Source organism: Arachis hypogaea, chromosome 2 (assembly GCF_003086295.3).
Source record: "Arachis hypogaea cultivar Tifrunner chromosome 2, arahy.Tifrunner.gnm2.J5K5, whole genome shotgun sequence".
NCBI lineage: Eukaryota > Viridiplantae > Streptophyta > Magnoliopsida > Fabales > Fabaceae > Arachis > Arachis hypogaea.
In genome coordinates this window covers 77,220,525-77,232,416 of record NC_092037.1, presented here as the reverse complement: position 1 = coordinate 77,232,416, position 11,892 = coordinate 77,220,525, and the positions used below count along the sequence as shown (strand labels likewise).

Genomic DNA, 11,892 nt, shown 5'->3' with positions numbered 1-11,892 from the left:
CAGAATGTGCACCATTTTGGGCGTTTAACGCCAGGATGGCACAAGAGGGAAGATTTTGTTTTTAATGCAGATTTTTTTTCAGTTTTCAAACTTTTTCAAAATCAAATCTTTTTCAAATCATATCTTTTCAATCAAATCTTTTTCAAATTCAATTTCTTTCCATTTTTAAGGATACTTGCCATCAATTAATGATTTGATTCAACATTTCAAGTATGTTGCCTTTTCTGTTGAGAAAGGTTTAATGTTTGAATCATATCTTTTCTTGTTAGGCAAGTTACTAATTTTCAGAATTAAATCTTTTTAAAAAAATGTTTTTCAAATCATATCTTCTCAATCACATCTTTTTAAAATCAATCATATCTTCTTAACCACATCTTTTTCAAAATAGTTTTCAATCAAATCTTTTTGATTTCTAATTTCAAAATCTTTTTCAAAAATCACTTGATTTCTTTTCCACTTTCATTTTCGAAAATTCTTAAAGTTTTTCAAAAATGTTTTCAAATTCTTTTACTTAATTTTCGAAAATTACTTCTCTTCTTCTCACATCCTTCTATTTATGGACTAACACTATTCCTTAATGCAAAATTTGAACTCCATCTTCTTTGATAAGTTCGAATTTTCTACTTCTGTCTTCTATTTTTCTTTTCCTCTGACACCTAAAGGAATCTCTATACTGTGACATAGAGGATTCCACATTTTCTTGTTCCCTTCTCTTTCTTATGAGCAGGAGCAAGGACAAAAGCATTCTTGTTGAGGCTGATCCTGAACCCGAAAGGACCTTGAAGCGAAAGCTAAGAGAAGCCAAGGCACAACTCTCTGTAGAGGACCTAACCGAATTCTTCAAAGAAGAAGAACTCATGGCAGCCGAAAACAACAACAATGCCAACAATGCAAGGAAGGTGCTGGGTGACTTTACTGCACCTACTCCCAACTTTTATGGGAGAAGCATCTCTATCCCTGCCATTGGAGCAAACAACTTTGAGCTTAAGCCTCAATTAGTTTCTCTAATGCAACAGAATTGCAAGTTCCATGGACTTCCATTGGAAGATCCTCATCAGTTCTTAGCTGAATTCTTGCAAATCTGTGACACTGTCAAGACTAATGGGGTTGACCCTGAGGTCTACAGACTTATGCTATTCCCTTTTGCTGTAAGAGACAGAGCTAGGACATGGTTGGACTCTCAACCTAAAGAAAGCCTGGACTCTTGGGAAAAGCTAGTCAATGCCTTCTTGGCAAAGTTCTTTCCACCTCAAAAATTGAGTAAGCTTAGAGTGGAAGTCCAAACCTTCAGACAGAAGGAAGGAGAATCCCTCTGTGAAGCTTGGGAAAGATACAAACAATTAATCAGAAAGTGTCCCTCTGATATGCTTTCTGAATGGAGCATCATAGGTATTTTCTATGATGGTCTCTCTGAACTATCCAAGATGTCTTTGGATAGCTCTGCTGGAGGATCTCTTCATCTGAAGAAGACGCCTACAGAAGCTCAAGAGCTGATTGAAATGGTTGCAAATAACCAATTCATGTACACTTCTGAAAGAAATCCTGTGAACAATGGGACTAGTCAGTAGAAAGGAGTTCTTGAGATTGATACTCTGAATGCCATATTGGCTCAGAACAAAATATTGACCCAACAAGTCAATATGATTTCTCAAAGTCTGTCTGGAATGCAAAATGCACCAAGCAGTACTAAGGAAGCTTCATCTGAGGAAGAAGCTTATGATCCTGAGAACCCTTCAATGGAAGAGGTGAATTACATGGGAGAACCCTATGGAAACACCTATAATCCTTCATGGAGAAATCATCCAAATTTTTCATGGAAGGATCAACAGAGACCTCAACAAGGTTTCAACAATAATAATGGTGGAAGAAACAAGTTTAGCAATAGCAAGCCTTTTCCATCATCTTCTCAGCAACAGACAGAGAGTTCTAAGCAGAATACCTCTGACTTAGCAACCATGGTCTCTGATCTAATCAAAACCACTCAAAGTTTCATGACTGAAACAAGGTCCTCCATTAGAAACTTGGAGGCACAAGTGGGTCAGCTGAGCAAGAAAATTACTGAACTACCTCCTAGCACTCTCCCAAGCAATACAGAAGAAAATCCAAAAGGAGAATGCAAGGCCATCAATATGGCCGAATTTTGGGAGGGAAGAGAGGAAGTGAATGCCACTGAGGAAGACCTCAATGGATGTCCACTGGCCTCCAATGAGTTCTCTAATGCGGAACCATGGGAATCTGAGACTCAAAATGAGACCATAGAGATTCCATTGGACTTACTTCTGCCATTCATGGGCTCTGATGAGTATTCTTCCTCTGAAGAGGATGAGTATGTCACTGAAGAGCATGTTGCTAAATACCTTGGAGCAATCATGAAGCTAAATGACAAGTTGTTTGGAAATGAGACTTGGGAGGATGAACCCCCTTTGCTCACCAAAGAACTGGATGACTTGTCTAGGCAGAAACTGCCTCAAAAGAGGCAGGATCCTGGGAAGTTTTCAATACCTTGTACCATAGGCACCATGACCTTCAAGAAGGCCTTGTGTGACTTAGGGTCAAGTGTAAACCTCATGCCTCTCTCTGTAATGGAGAAGTTAGGAATCTTTGAGGTGCAAGCTGCAAAAATCTCACTAGAGATGGCAGACAACTCAAGAAAACAAGCCTATGGACTTGTAGAGGATGTTTTGGTAAAAGTTGAAGACCATTACATCCCTACTGATTTCATAGTCCTAGAGACTGGGAAGAGCATGGATGAATCCATCATCCTTGGCAGACCCTTCCTAGCCACAGCAAAGGCTGTGATTGATGTTGATAGAGGAGAGTTGATCATTCAAGTGAATGAAGAATCCTTAGTGTTTAAGGCTCAAGGATATCTCTCTGTCATCATGGAGAGGAAGCATGAAGAGCTTCTCTCAAAACAGAGCCAAACAGAGCCCCCACAGTCAAACTCTAAGTTTGGTGTTGGGAGGCCACAACCAAACTCTAAGTTTGGTGTTGAACCCCCACATTCAAACTCTAAGTTTGGTGTTGGGAGGTTCCAACATGGCTCTGAGCATTTCTGAGGCTCCATGAGAGCCCTCTGTCAAGCTAATGACATTAAAGAAGCGCTTGTTGGGAGGCAACCCAATGTTTTATAATTAACTATTTTCTTTTGTTATTTTATGTTTTTTGTAGGTTGATGATCATGAGAAGTCACAAAATCAATGAAAAAAGCAAAAACAGAATAAAAAACAGAAAGAAAAACAGCACACCCTGGAGGAAGAACCCACTGGCGTTTAAACGCCAGTGAGGCTAGCTGTTGGGTGTTTAACGCCCAGTCTGGCACCATTCTGGGCGTTTAACGCCAGAAAGGGGCACCAGACTGGCGTTAAACGCCAGAAAAGGGCAAGAAGCTGGCGTTAAACGCCAGAAATGGGCACCAGCCCGGTGTTTAACGCCAGAATTGGCACAAAACGAGATTTTGCTTGCCATTTGGTGCAGGGATGACTTTTCCTTGACACCTCAGGATCTGTGGACCCCACAGGATCCCCACCTACCCCACCACTCTCTCTCTTCTTCTCCACCCATTCACCAATCACCTCAACACCTCTTCCCCAAAAACCCTTCACCTATCAAATCCCATCTTTCTCTTCACCACTCACATACATCCTTCATAAAACCCCACCTACCTCACCATTCAAATTCAAACCACTTTCCCACCCAAACCCACCCTCACTTGACCGAACCTTACCCTTCCCCCACTCCTATATAAACCCTCCTTCACTCCTTCCTTTTCACACAACCTAAACACTACTTCTTCCCCTTCTTGGCCGAAAACAAAAGCCATTCCCATCTCCTTCATTTCTTCTTCTTCTACTCTCTTCTTTCTTTTTTGCTCGAGGACGAGCAAACATTTTAAGTTTGGTGTGGTAAAAGCATTGCTTTTTGTTTTTCCATAACCATTTATGGCATCCAAGGCCGAAGAAACCTCTAGAAAGAGGAAAGGGAAGGCAAAAGCTTCCACCTCCGAGTCATGGGAGATGGAAAGATTCATCTCAAGGGTGCATCAAGACCACTTCTATGAAGTTGTGGCCTTGAAGAAGGTAATCCCCGAGGTCCCTTTTTCACTCAAAAAGGGTGAATATCCGGAGATCCGACATGAGATCCGAAGAAGAGGTTGGGAAGTTCTTACCAACCCCATTCAACAAGTCGGAATCTTGATGGTTCAAGAGTTCTATGCCAACGCATGGATCACCAAGAACCATGATCAAAGTGTGAACCCGGATCCAAAGAATTATCTTACTATGGTTCGGGGGAAATACTTGGATTTTAGTCCGGAAAGTGTAAGGTTGGCATTCAATTTGCCCATGATGCAAGGAGATGAACATCCTTACACTAGAAGGGTCAACTTTGATCAAAGGTTGGACCAAGTCCTCACAGTCATATGTGAAGAGGGCGCCCAATGGAAGAGAGATTCAAGAGGGAAGCCGGTTCAATTGAGAAGGCATGACCTCAAACCCGTGGCTAGAGGATGGTTAGAGTTTATCCAACGCTCAATCATTCCCACTAGCAACCGGTCCGAAGTTACCATAGACCGGGCTATCATGATTCATAGCATCATGATTGGAGAAGGAATAGAAGTTCATGAGGTTATAGCTCAAGAGCTTTATAAGGTGGCGGACAAGTCCTCTACCTTAGCAAGGTTAGCCTTCACTCATCTCATTTGTCACCTCTGTTATTCAGTTGGAGTTGACATAGAGGGAGACACCCCTATTGATGAGGACAAGCCCATCACTAAGAAAAGGATGGAGCACACAAGAGACCCCACTCATCATGAGATCCCTGAGATACCTCAAGGGATGCACTTTCCTCCACAAAACTATTGGGAGCAACTAAACACATCCCTAGGAGAATTAAGTTCCAACATGGGACAACTAAGGGTGGAGCATCAAGAACACTCCATCATCCTCCATGAAATTAGAGAAGATCAAAGAATCATGAGAGAGGAGCAACAAAGACAAGGAAGAGACATTGAGGAGCTCAAGCACTCCATAGGATCTTCAAGAGGAAGAAAGAGCCGCCATCACTAAGGTGGACCCGTTCCTTAATTTCCTTGTTCTTTATTTTCCTGTTTTTCGAATTTTAGTGCTTATGTTTGTCTATGTTTGTGTCTTGTGATCATTAGTGTCTTAGTGTCTATGCCTCAAAGTTATGAATGTCCTATGAATCCATCACCTTTCTTAAATAAAATATGGTCTTAATTGAAAAAGAGAAGAATTGCATGAATTTTGAATTTTATAACAGTTTAATTATTTTGATGTGGTGGCATTATTTTTGTTTTCTGAATGTATGCTTAAACAGTGCATATGTCTTCTGAATTTGTGGTTCATGAATGTTGGCTCTTGAAAGAATGATGAAAAAGGAGACATGTTACTGAGGATCTGAAAAATCATTAAAATGATTCTTGAAGCAAGAAAAAGCAATGAAAAAAAAACGAAAAAAAAAGAAGAAGAAAAAAAAAAAAAGAAAGAAATAAAGTTGTGATCCAAGGCAAAAAGAGTGTGCTTAAGAACCCTGGACACCTCTAATTGGGGACTCTAGCAAAGCTGAGTCACAATCTGAAAAGGTTCACCCAATTATGTGTCTGTGGCATGTATGTATCCGGTGGTAATACTGGAAGACAGAGTGCTTTGGGCCACGGCCAAGACTCAATAAGTAGCTATGTTCAAGAATCATCATACTTAACTAGGAGAATCAATAACACTATCTGGATTCTGAGTTCCTAAAGAAGCTAATCATTCTGAATTTCAAAGGATAGAGTGAGATGCCAAAACTGTTCAGAGGCAAAAAGCTAAAAGCCCCGCTCATCTAATTAATACTGATCTTCATAGATGTTTTTGGAATTCATTGCATATTCTCTTCTTTTTATCTTAATTGATTTTCAGTTGCTTGAGGACAAGCAACAATTTAAGTTTGGTGTTGTGATGAGCGGATAATTTGTACGCTTTTTGGCATTGTTTTTAGTATGTTTTTAGTATGATCTAGTTAGTTTTTTGTATATTTTTATTAGTTTTTAGTTAAAATTCACTTTTCTGGACTTTACTATGAGTTTGTGTGTTTTTCTGTGATTTCAGGTATTTTCTGGCTGAAATTGAGGGACCTGAGCAAAAATCTGATTCAGAGACTGAAAAGGACTACAGATGCTGTTGGATTCTGACCTCCCTGCACTCGAAGTGGATTTTCTGGAGCTACAGAATCCCAATTGGCGCGCTCTCAACGGCGTTGGAAAGTAGACATCCTGGGCTTTCCAGCAATATGTAATAGTCCATACTTTGCCCAAGATTTGATGGCCCAAATCGGCGTTCAAAGTCACCCTCAGAAATCCCAGCGTTAAACGCCGGAACTGGCACCAAAATGGGAGCTAAACGCCCAAACTGGCACTAAAGCTGGCGTTTAACTCCAGAAGGAGTCTCTACACGAAAATACTTCATTGCTCAGCCCAAGCACACACCAAGTGGGCCCGGAAGTGGATTTTTATGTCTTTTACTCATCTCTGTACACCCTAGGCTACTAGTTTTCTATAAGTAGGACCTTTTACTATTGTATTATAATCTTTTTGATCACTTTAGATCTCTAGATCATCTTTGGACATCTAGTTCTTAGATCATTGGGAGGCTGGCCATTCGGCCATGCCTAGACCTTGTTCTTATGTATTTTCAACGGTGGAGTTTCTACACACCATAGATTAAGGTGTGGAGCTCTGCTGTACCTCGAGTATTAATGCAATTACTATTGTTCTTCTATTCAATTCCGCTTGTTCTTGTTCTAAGATATCACTTGTTCTTCAACTTGATGAATGTGATGATTCGTGACACTCATCATCATTCTCACCTATGAACGTGTGACTGACAACCACCTCCGTTCTACCTTCGATTGGGTGAATATCTCTTGGATTCCTGATACACGATGCATGGTTGATCGCCTGACAACCGAGTGCTCGCCTGACAAACGAGCCAGCCATTCCGTGAGATCAGAGTCTTCGTGGTATAGGCTAGAACTGATGGCGGCATTTAAGAGAATCCGGAAGGTCTAACCTTGTCTGTGGTATTCTGAGTAGGATTCAATGATTGAATGACTGTGACGTGCTTCAAACTCCTGAGGGCGGGGCGTTAGTGACAGACGCAAAAGAATCACTGGATTCTATTCTGGCCTGATCGAGAACCGACAGATGGATAGTCGTGCCGTGACAGGGTGCGTTGAACATTTCCACTGAGAGGATGGGAGGTAGCCACTGACAACGGTGAAACCCTTGCTTAAGCTTGCCATGGAAAGGAGTAAGAAGGATTGGATGAAGACAGTAGGAAAGCAGAGAGACGGAAGGGAAGGCATCTTCATACGCTTATCTGAAGTTCCTACCAATGAATTACATAATTATCTCTATCTTTATCTTTATGTTTTATGCGTTTATCACCATATCCATTTGAGTTTGCCTGACTGAGATTTACAAGGTGACCATAGCTTGCTTCATACCAACAATCTCTGTGGGATCGACCCTTACTCGCGTAAGGTTTATTACTTGGACGACCCAGTACACTTGCTGGTTAGTTGTGCGAAGTTGTGTTTATGCCATGGTATTGAACACCAAGTTTTTGGTTTCATCACCGGGGATTATTTGAGTTGTGAAAAGTGTTGATCACAATTTCGCATACCATCAGGCACACGTTCATAGGAGAGAATGATGATGAGTGTCACGGATCATCACATTCATCAAGTTGAAGAACAAGTGATATCTTAGAACAAGAACAAGCGGAATTGAATAGAAGAACAATAGTAATTGCATTAATACTCGAGGTACAGCGGAGCTCCACACCTTAATCTATGGTGTGTAGAAACTCCACCGTTGAAAATACATAAGAACAAGGTCTAGGCATGGCCGAATGGCCAGCCTCCCAAAGAGGGTTCAATCATAAAAACATGATCAAAAGCTCTCTTAATACAATAGTAAAAGGTCCTATATATAGAGAACTAGTAGCCTAGGGTGTACAGAGATGAGTAAATGACATAAAAATCCACTTCCGGCCCACTTGGTGTGTGCTTGGGCTGAGCATTGAAGCATTTTCGTGTAGAGACTCTTCTTGGAGTTAAACGCCAGCTTTTATGCCAGTTTGGGCGTTTAACTCCCATTTTGGTGCCAGTTCCGGCGTTTAACGCTGGGAATTCTGAGGGTGACTTTGAACGCCGGTTTGGGCCATTAAATCTTGGGCAAAGTATAGACTATCATATATTGCTGGAAAGCCCAGGATGTCTACTTTCCAACGCCGTTGAGAGCGCGCCAATTGGGCTTCTGTAGCTCCAGAAAATCCACTTCGAGTGCAGGGAGGTCAGAATCCAACAGCATCTGCAGTCCTTTTCAGTCTCTGAATCAGATTTTTGCTCAGGTCCCTCAGTTTCAGCCAGAAAATACCTGAAATCACAGAAAAACACACAAACTCATAGTAAAGTCCAGAAAAGTGAATTTTAACTAAAAACTAATAAAAATATACTAAAAACTAACTAGATCATACTAAAAACATACTAAAAACAATGCCAAAAAGCGTACAAATTATCCGCTCATCACAACACCAAACTTAAATTGTTGCTTGTCCTCAAGCAACTGAAAATCAAATAAGATAAAAAGAAGAGAATATGCGATGATTTCCAAAAACATCTATGAAGATCAGTATCAATTAGATGAGCGGGGCTTTTAGCTTTTTGCCTCTGAACAGTTTTGGCATCTCACTCTATCCTTTGAAATTCAGAATGGTTGGCTTCTTTAGGAACTCAGAATCTAGATAGTGTTATTGATTCTCCTAGTTAAGTATGATGATTCTTGAACACAGCTACTTATTGAGTCTTGGCCGTGGCCCAAAGCACTCTGTCTTCCAGTATTACCACCGGATACATACATGCCACAGACACATAATTGGGTGAACCTTTTCAGATTGTGACTCAGCTTTGCTAGAGTCCCCAATTAGAGGTGTCCAGGGTTCTTAAGCACACTCTTTTTGCCTTGGATCACAACTTTATTTCTTTCTTTTTCTTTTTCTTTCTCTCTCTTTTTTTTTTCGAAATTTTTTTTTTGTATTCACTGCTTTTTCTTGCTTCAAGAATCATTTTAATGATTTTTCAGATCCTCAGTAACATGTCTCCTTTTTCATCATTCTTTCAAGAGCCAACATTCATGAACCACAAATTCAAAAGACATATGCACTGTTTAAGCATACATTCAGAAAACAAAAATATTGCCACCACATCAAAATAATCAAACTGTTATAAAATTCAAAATTCATGCAATTCTTTTCTTTTTCAATTAAGAACATTTTTTATTCAAGAGAGGTGATGGATTCATAGGACATTTATAACTTTAAGGCATAGACACTAAGACACTAATGATCACAAGACACAAACATAGATAAACATAAGCACTAAAATTCGAAAAACAGGAAAACAAAGAACAAGGAAATTAAAGAACGGGTCTACCTTAGTGATGGCGGCTTGTTCTTCCTCTTGAAGATCCTATGGAGTGCTTGAGCTCCTCAATGTCTCTTCCTTGCCTTTGTTGCTCCTCTCTCATGATTCTTTGATCTTCTCTAATTTCATGGAGGAGGACAGAGTGTTCTTGATGCTCCACCCTTAGTTGTCCCATGTTGGAACTCAATTCTCCTAGGGAGGTGTTTAGTTGCTCCCAATAGTTTTGTGGAGGAAAGTGCATCCCTTGAGGAATCTCAGGGATTTGATGATGAGAAGGGTCTCTTGTTTGCTCCATCCACTTCTTAGTGATGGGCTTGTCCTCATCAATGGGGATGTCTCCCTCTATGTCAACTCCAACTGAATAACAAAGGTGACAAATGAGATGCGGAAAGGCTAACCTTGCCAAGGTAGAGGACTTGTCCGCCACCTTATAAAGTTCTTGGGATATAACCTCATGAACTTCTATTTCTTCTCCAATCATGATGCTATGAATCATGATAGCCCGGTCTATAGTAACTTCGGACCGGTTGGTAGTGGGAATGATTGAGCGTTGGATAAACTCCAACCATCCCCTAGCCACAGGCTTGAGGTCATGCCTTCTCAGTTGAACCGGCTTCCCTCTTGAATCTCTCTTCCATTGGGCGCCCTCTTCACAAATGTCTGTGAGGACTTGGTCCAACCTTTGATCAAAGTTGACCCTTCAAGTGTAAGGATGTTCATCTCCTTGCATCATGGGCAAGTTGAATGCCAACCTTACATTTTCCGGACTAAAAACCAAGTATTTCCCCCGAACCATAGTAAGCCAATTCTTAGGATCCGGGTTCATACTTTGATCATGGTTCTTGGTGATCCATGCATTGGCATAGAACTCTTGAACCATTAGGATTCCGACTTGTTGAATGGGGTTGGTAAGAACTTCCCAACCTCTTCTTCGGATCTCATGTCGGATCTCCGGATATTCACTCTTTTTGAGTGAAAAAGGGACCTCGGGGATCACCTTCTTCAAAGCCACAACTTCATAGAAGTGGTCTTGATGCACCCTTGAGATGAATCTCTCCATTTCCCATGACTCGGAGGTGGAAGCTTTTGCCTTCCCTTTCCTCTTTCTAGAGGTTTCTCCGGCCTTGGATGCCATAAATGGTTATGGAAAAACAAAAAGCAATGCTTTTACCACACCAAACTTAAAAGGTTTGCTCGTCCTCGAGCAAAAGAAGAAAGAAGAGAGTAGAAGAAGAAGAAATGAGGAAGAAGGGAGTGGCTTTGTGTTCGGCCAAAAAGGGGGAGAAGTGGTGTTTAGGTTGTGTGAAAATGAAAGAGTGAAAGAAGGTTTATATAGGAGTGGGGGAAGGGTAGGGTTCGGTTAAGTGAGGGTGGGTTTGGGTGAGAAATTGGTTTGAATTTGAATGGTGAGGTAGGTGGGGTTTTATGAAGGATGGATGTGAGTGGTGAAGAGAAAGATGGGATTTGATAGGTGAAGGGTTTTTGGGGAAGAGGTGTTGAGGTGATTGGTGAATGGGTGAAGAAGAGAGAGAGAGAGTGGTAGGGTAGGTGGGGATCCTGTGGGGTCCACAGATCCTGAGGTGTCAAGGAAAAGTCATCCCTGCACCAAATGTCATGCAAAAATGCGTTTTGAGCCAATTCTGGCGTTAAACGCCGGGCTGGTGCCTATTTCTGGCGTTTAACGCCAGTCTGGTGCCCCTTTCTGGCGTTAAACGCCCAGAATGGTGCCAGACTGGGCGTTAAACGCCCAACAGCTAGCCTTACTGGCGTTTAAACGCCAGTACGTTCTCCTCCAGGGTGTGCTGTTTTTCTTTCTATTTTTCATTCTGTTTTTTCTTTTTTCATTGATTTTGTGACTTCTCATGATCATCAACCTACAGAAAACATAAAATAACAAAGGAAAATAGATAAAATATAACATTGGGTTGCCTCCCAACAAGCGCTTCTTTAATGTCAGTAGCTTGACAGAGGGCTCTCATGGAGCCTCAGAAATGCTCAGAGCAATGTTGGAACCTCCCAACACCAAACTTAGAGTTTGAATGTAGGGGTTCAACACCAAACTTAGAAGTTGGTTGTGGCCTTCCAACACCAAACTTAGAGTTTGACTGTGGGGGCTCTGTTTGGCTCTATTTTGAGAGAAGCTCTTCATGCTTCCTCTCCATGGTGACAGAGGGATATCTTTGAGCCTTAAACACCAAGGATTCTTCATTCACTTGAATGATCAATTCTCCTCTATCAACATCAATCACAGCCCTTGCTGTGGCTAGGAAGGGTCTGCCAAGGATGATGGATTCATCCATGCACTTCCCAGTCTCTAGGACTATGAAATCAGCAGGGATGTAATGGTCTTCAACTTTTACCAGAACATCCTCTACAAGTCCATAGGCTTATTTTCTTGAATTGTCT

General features: G+C 41.3%; 1 non-coding gene across 1 annotated transcript; it reads right to left on the bottom strand.

Moving 5' to 3' along the window:
• Positions 1-1,262: 1,262 nt before the first annotated feature.
• Positions 1,263-1,370, bottom strand: LOC112762700 (small nucleolar RNA R71). Its single transcript, XR_003182749.1, has one exon. It is a non-coding gene; the product is annotated as a small nucleolar RNA R71 (small nucleolar RNA).
• Positions 1,371-11,892: the final 10,522 nt, after the last annotated feature.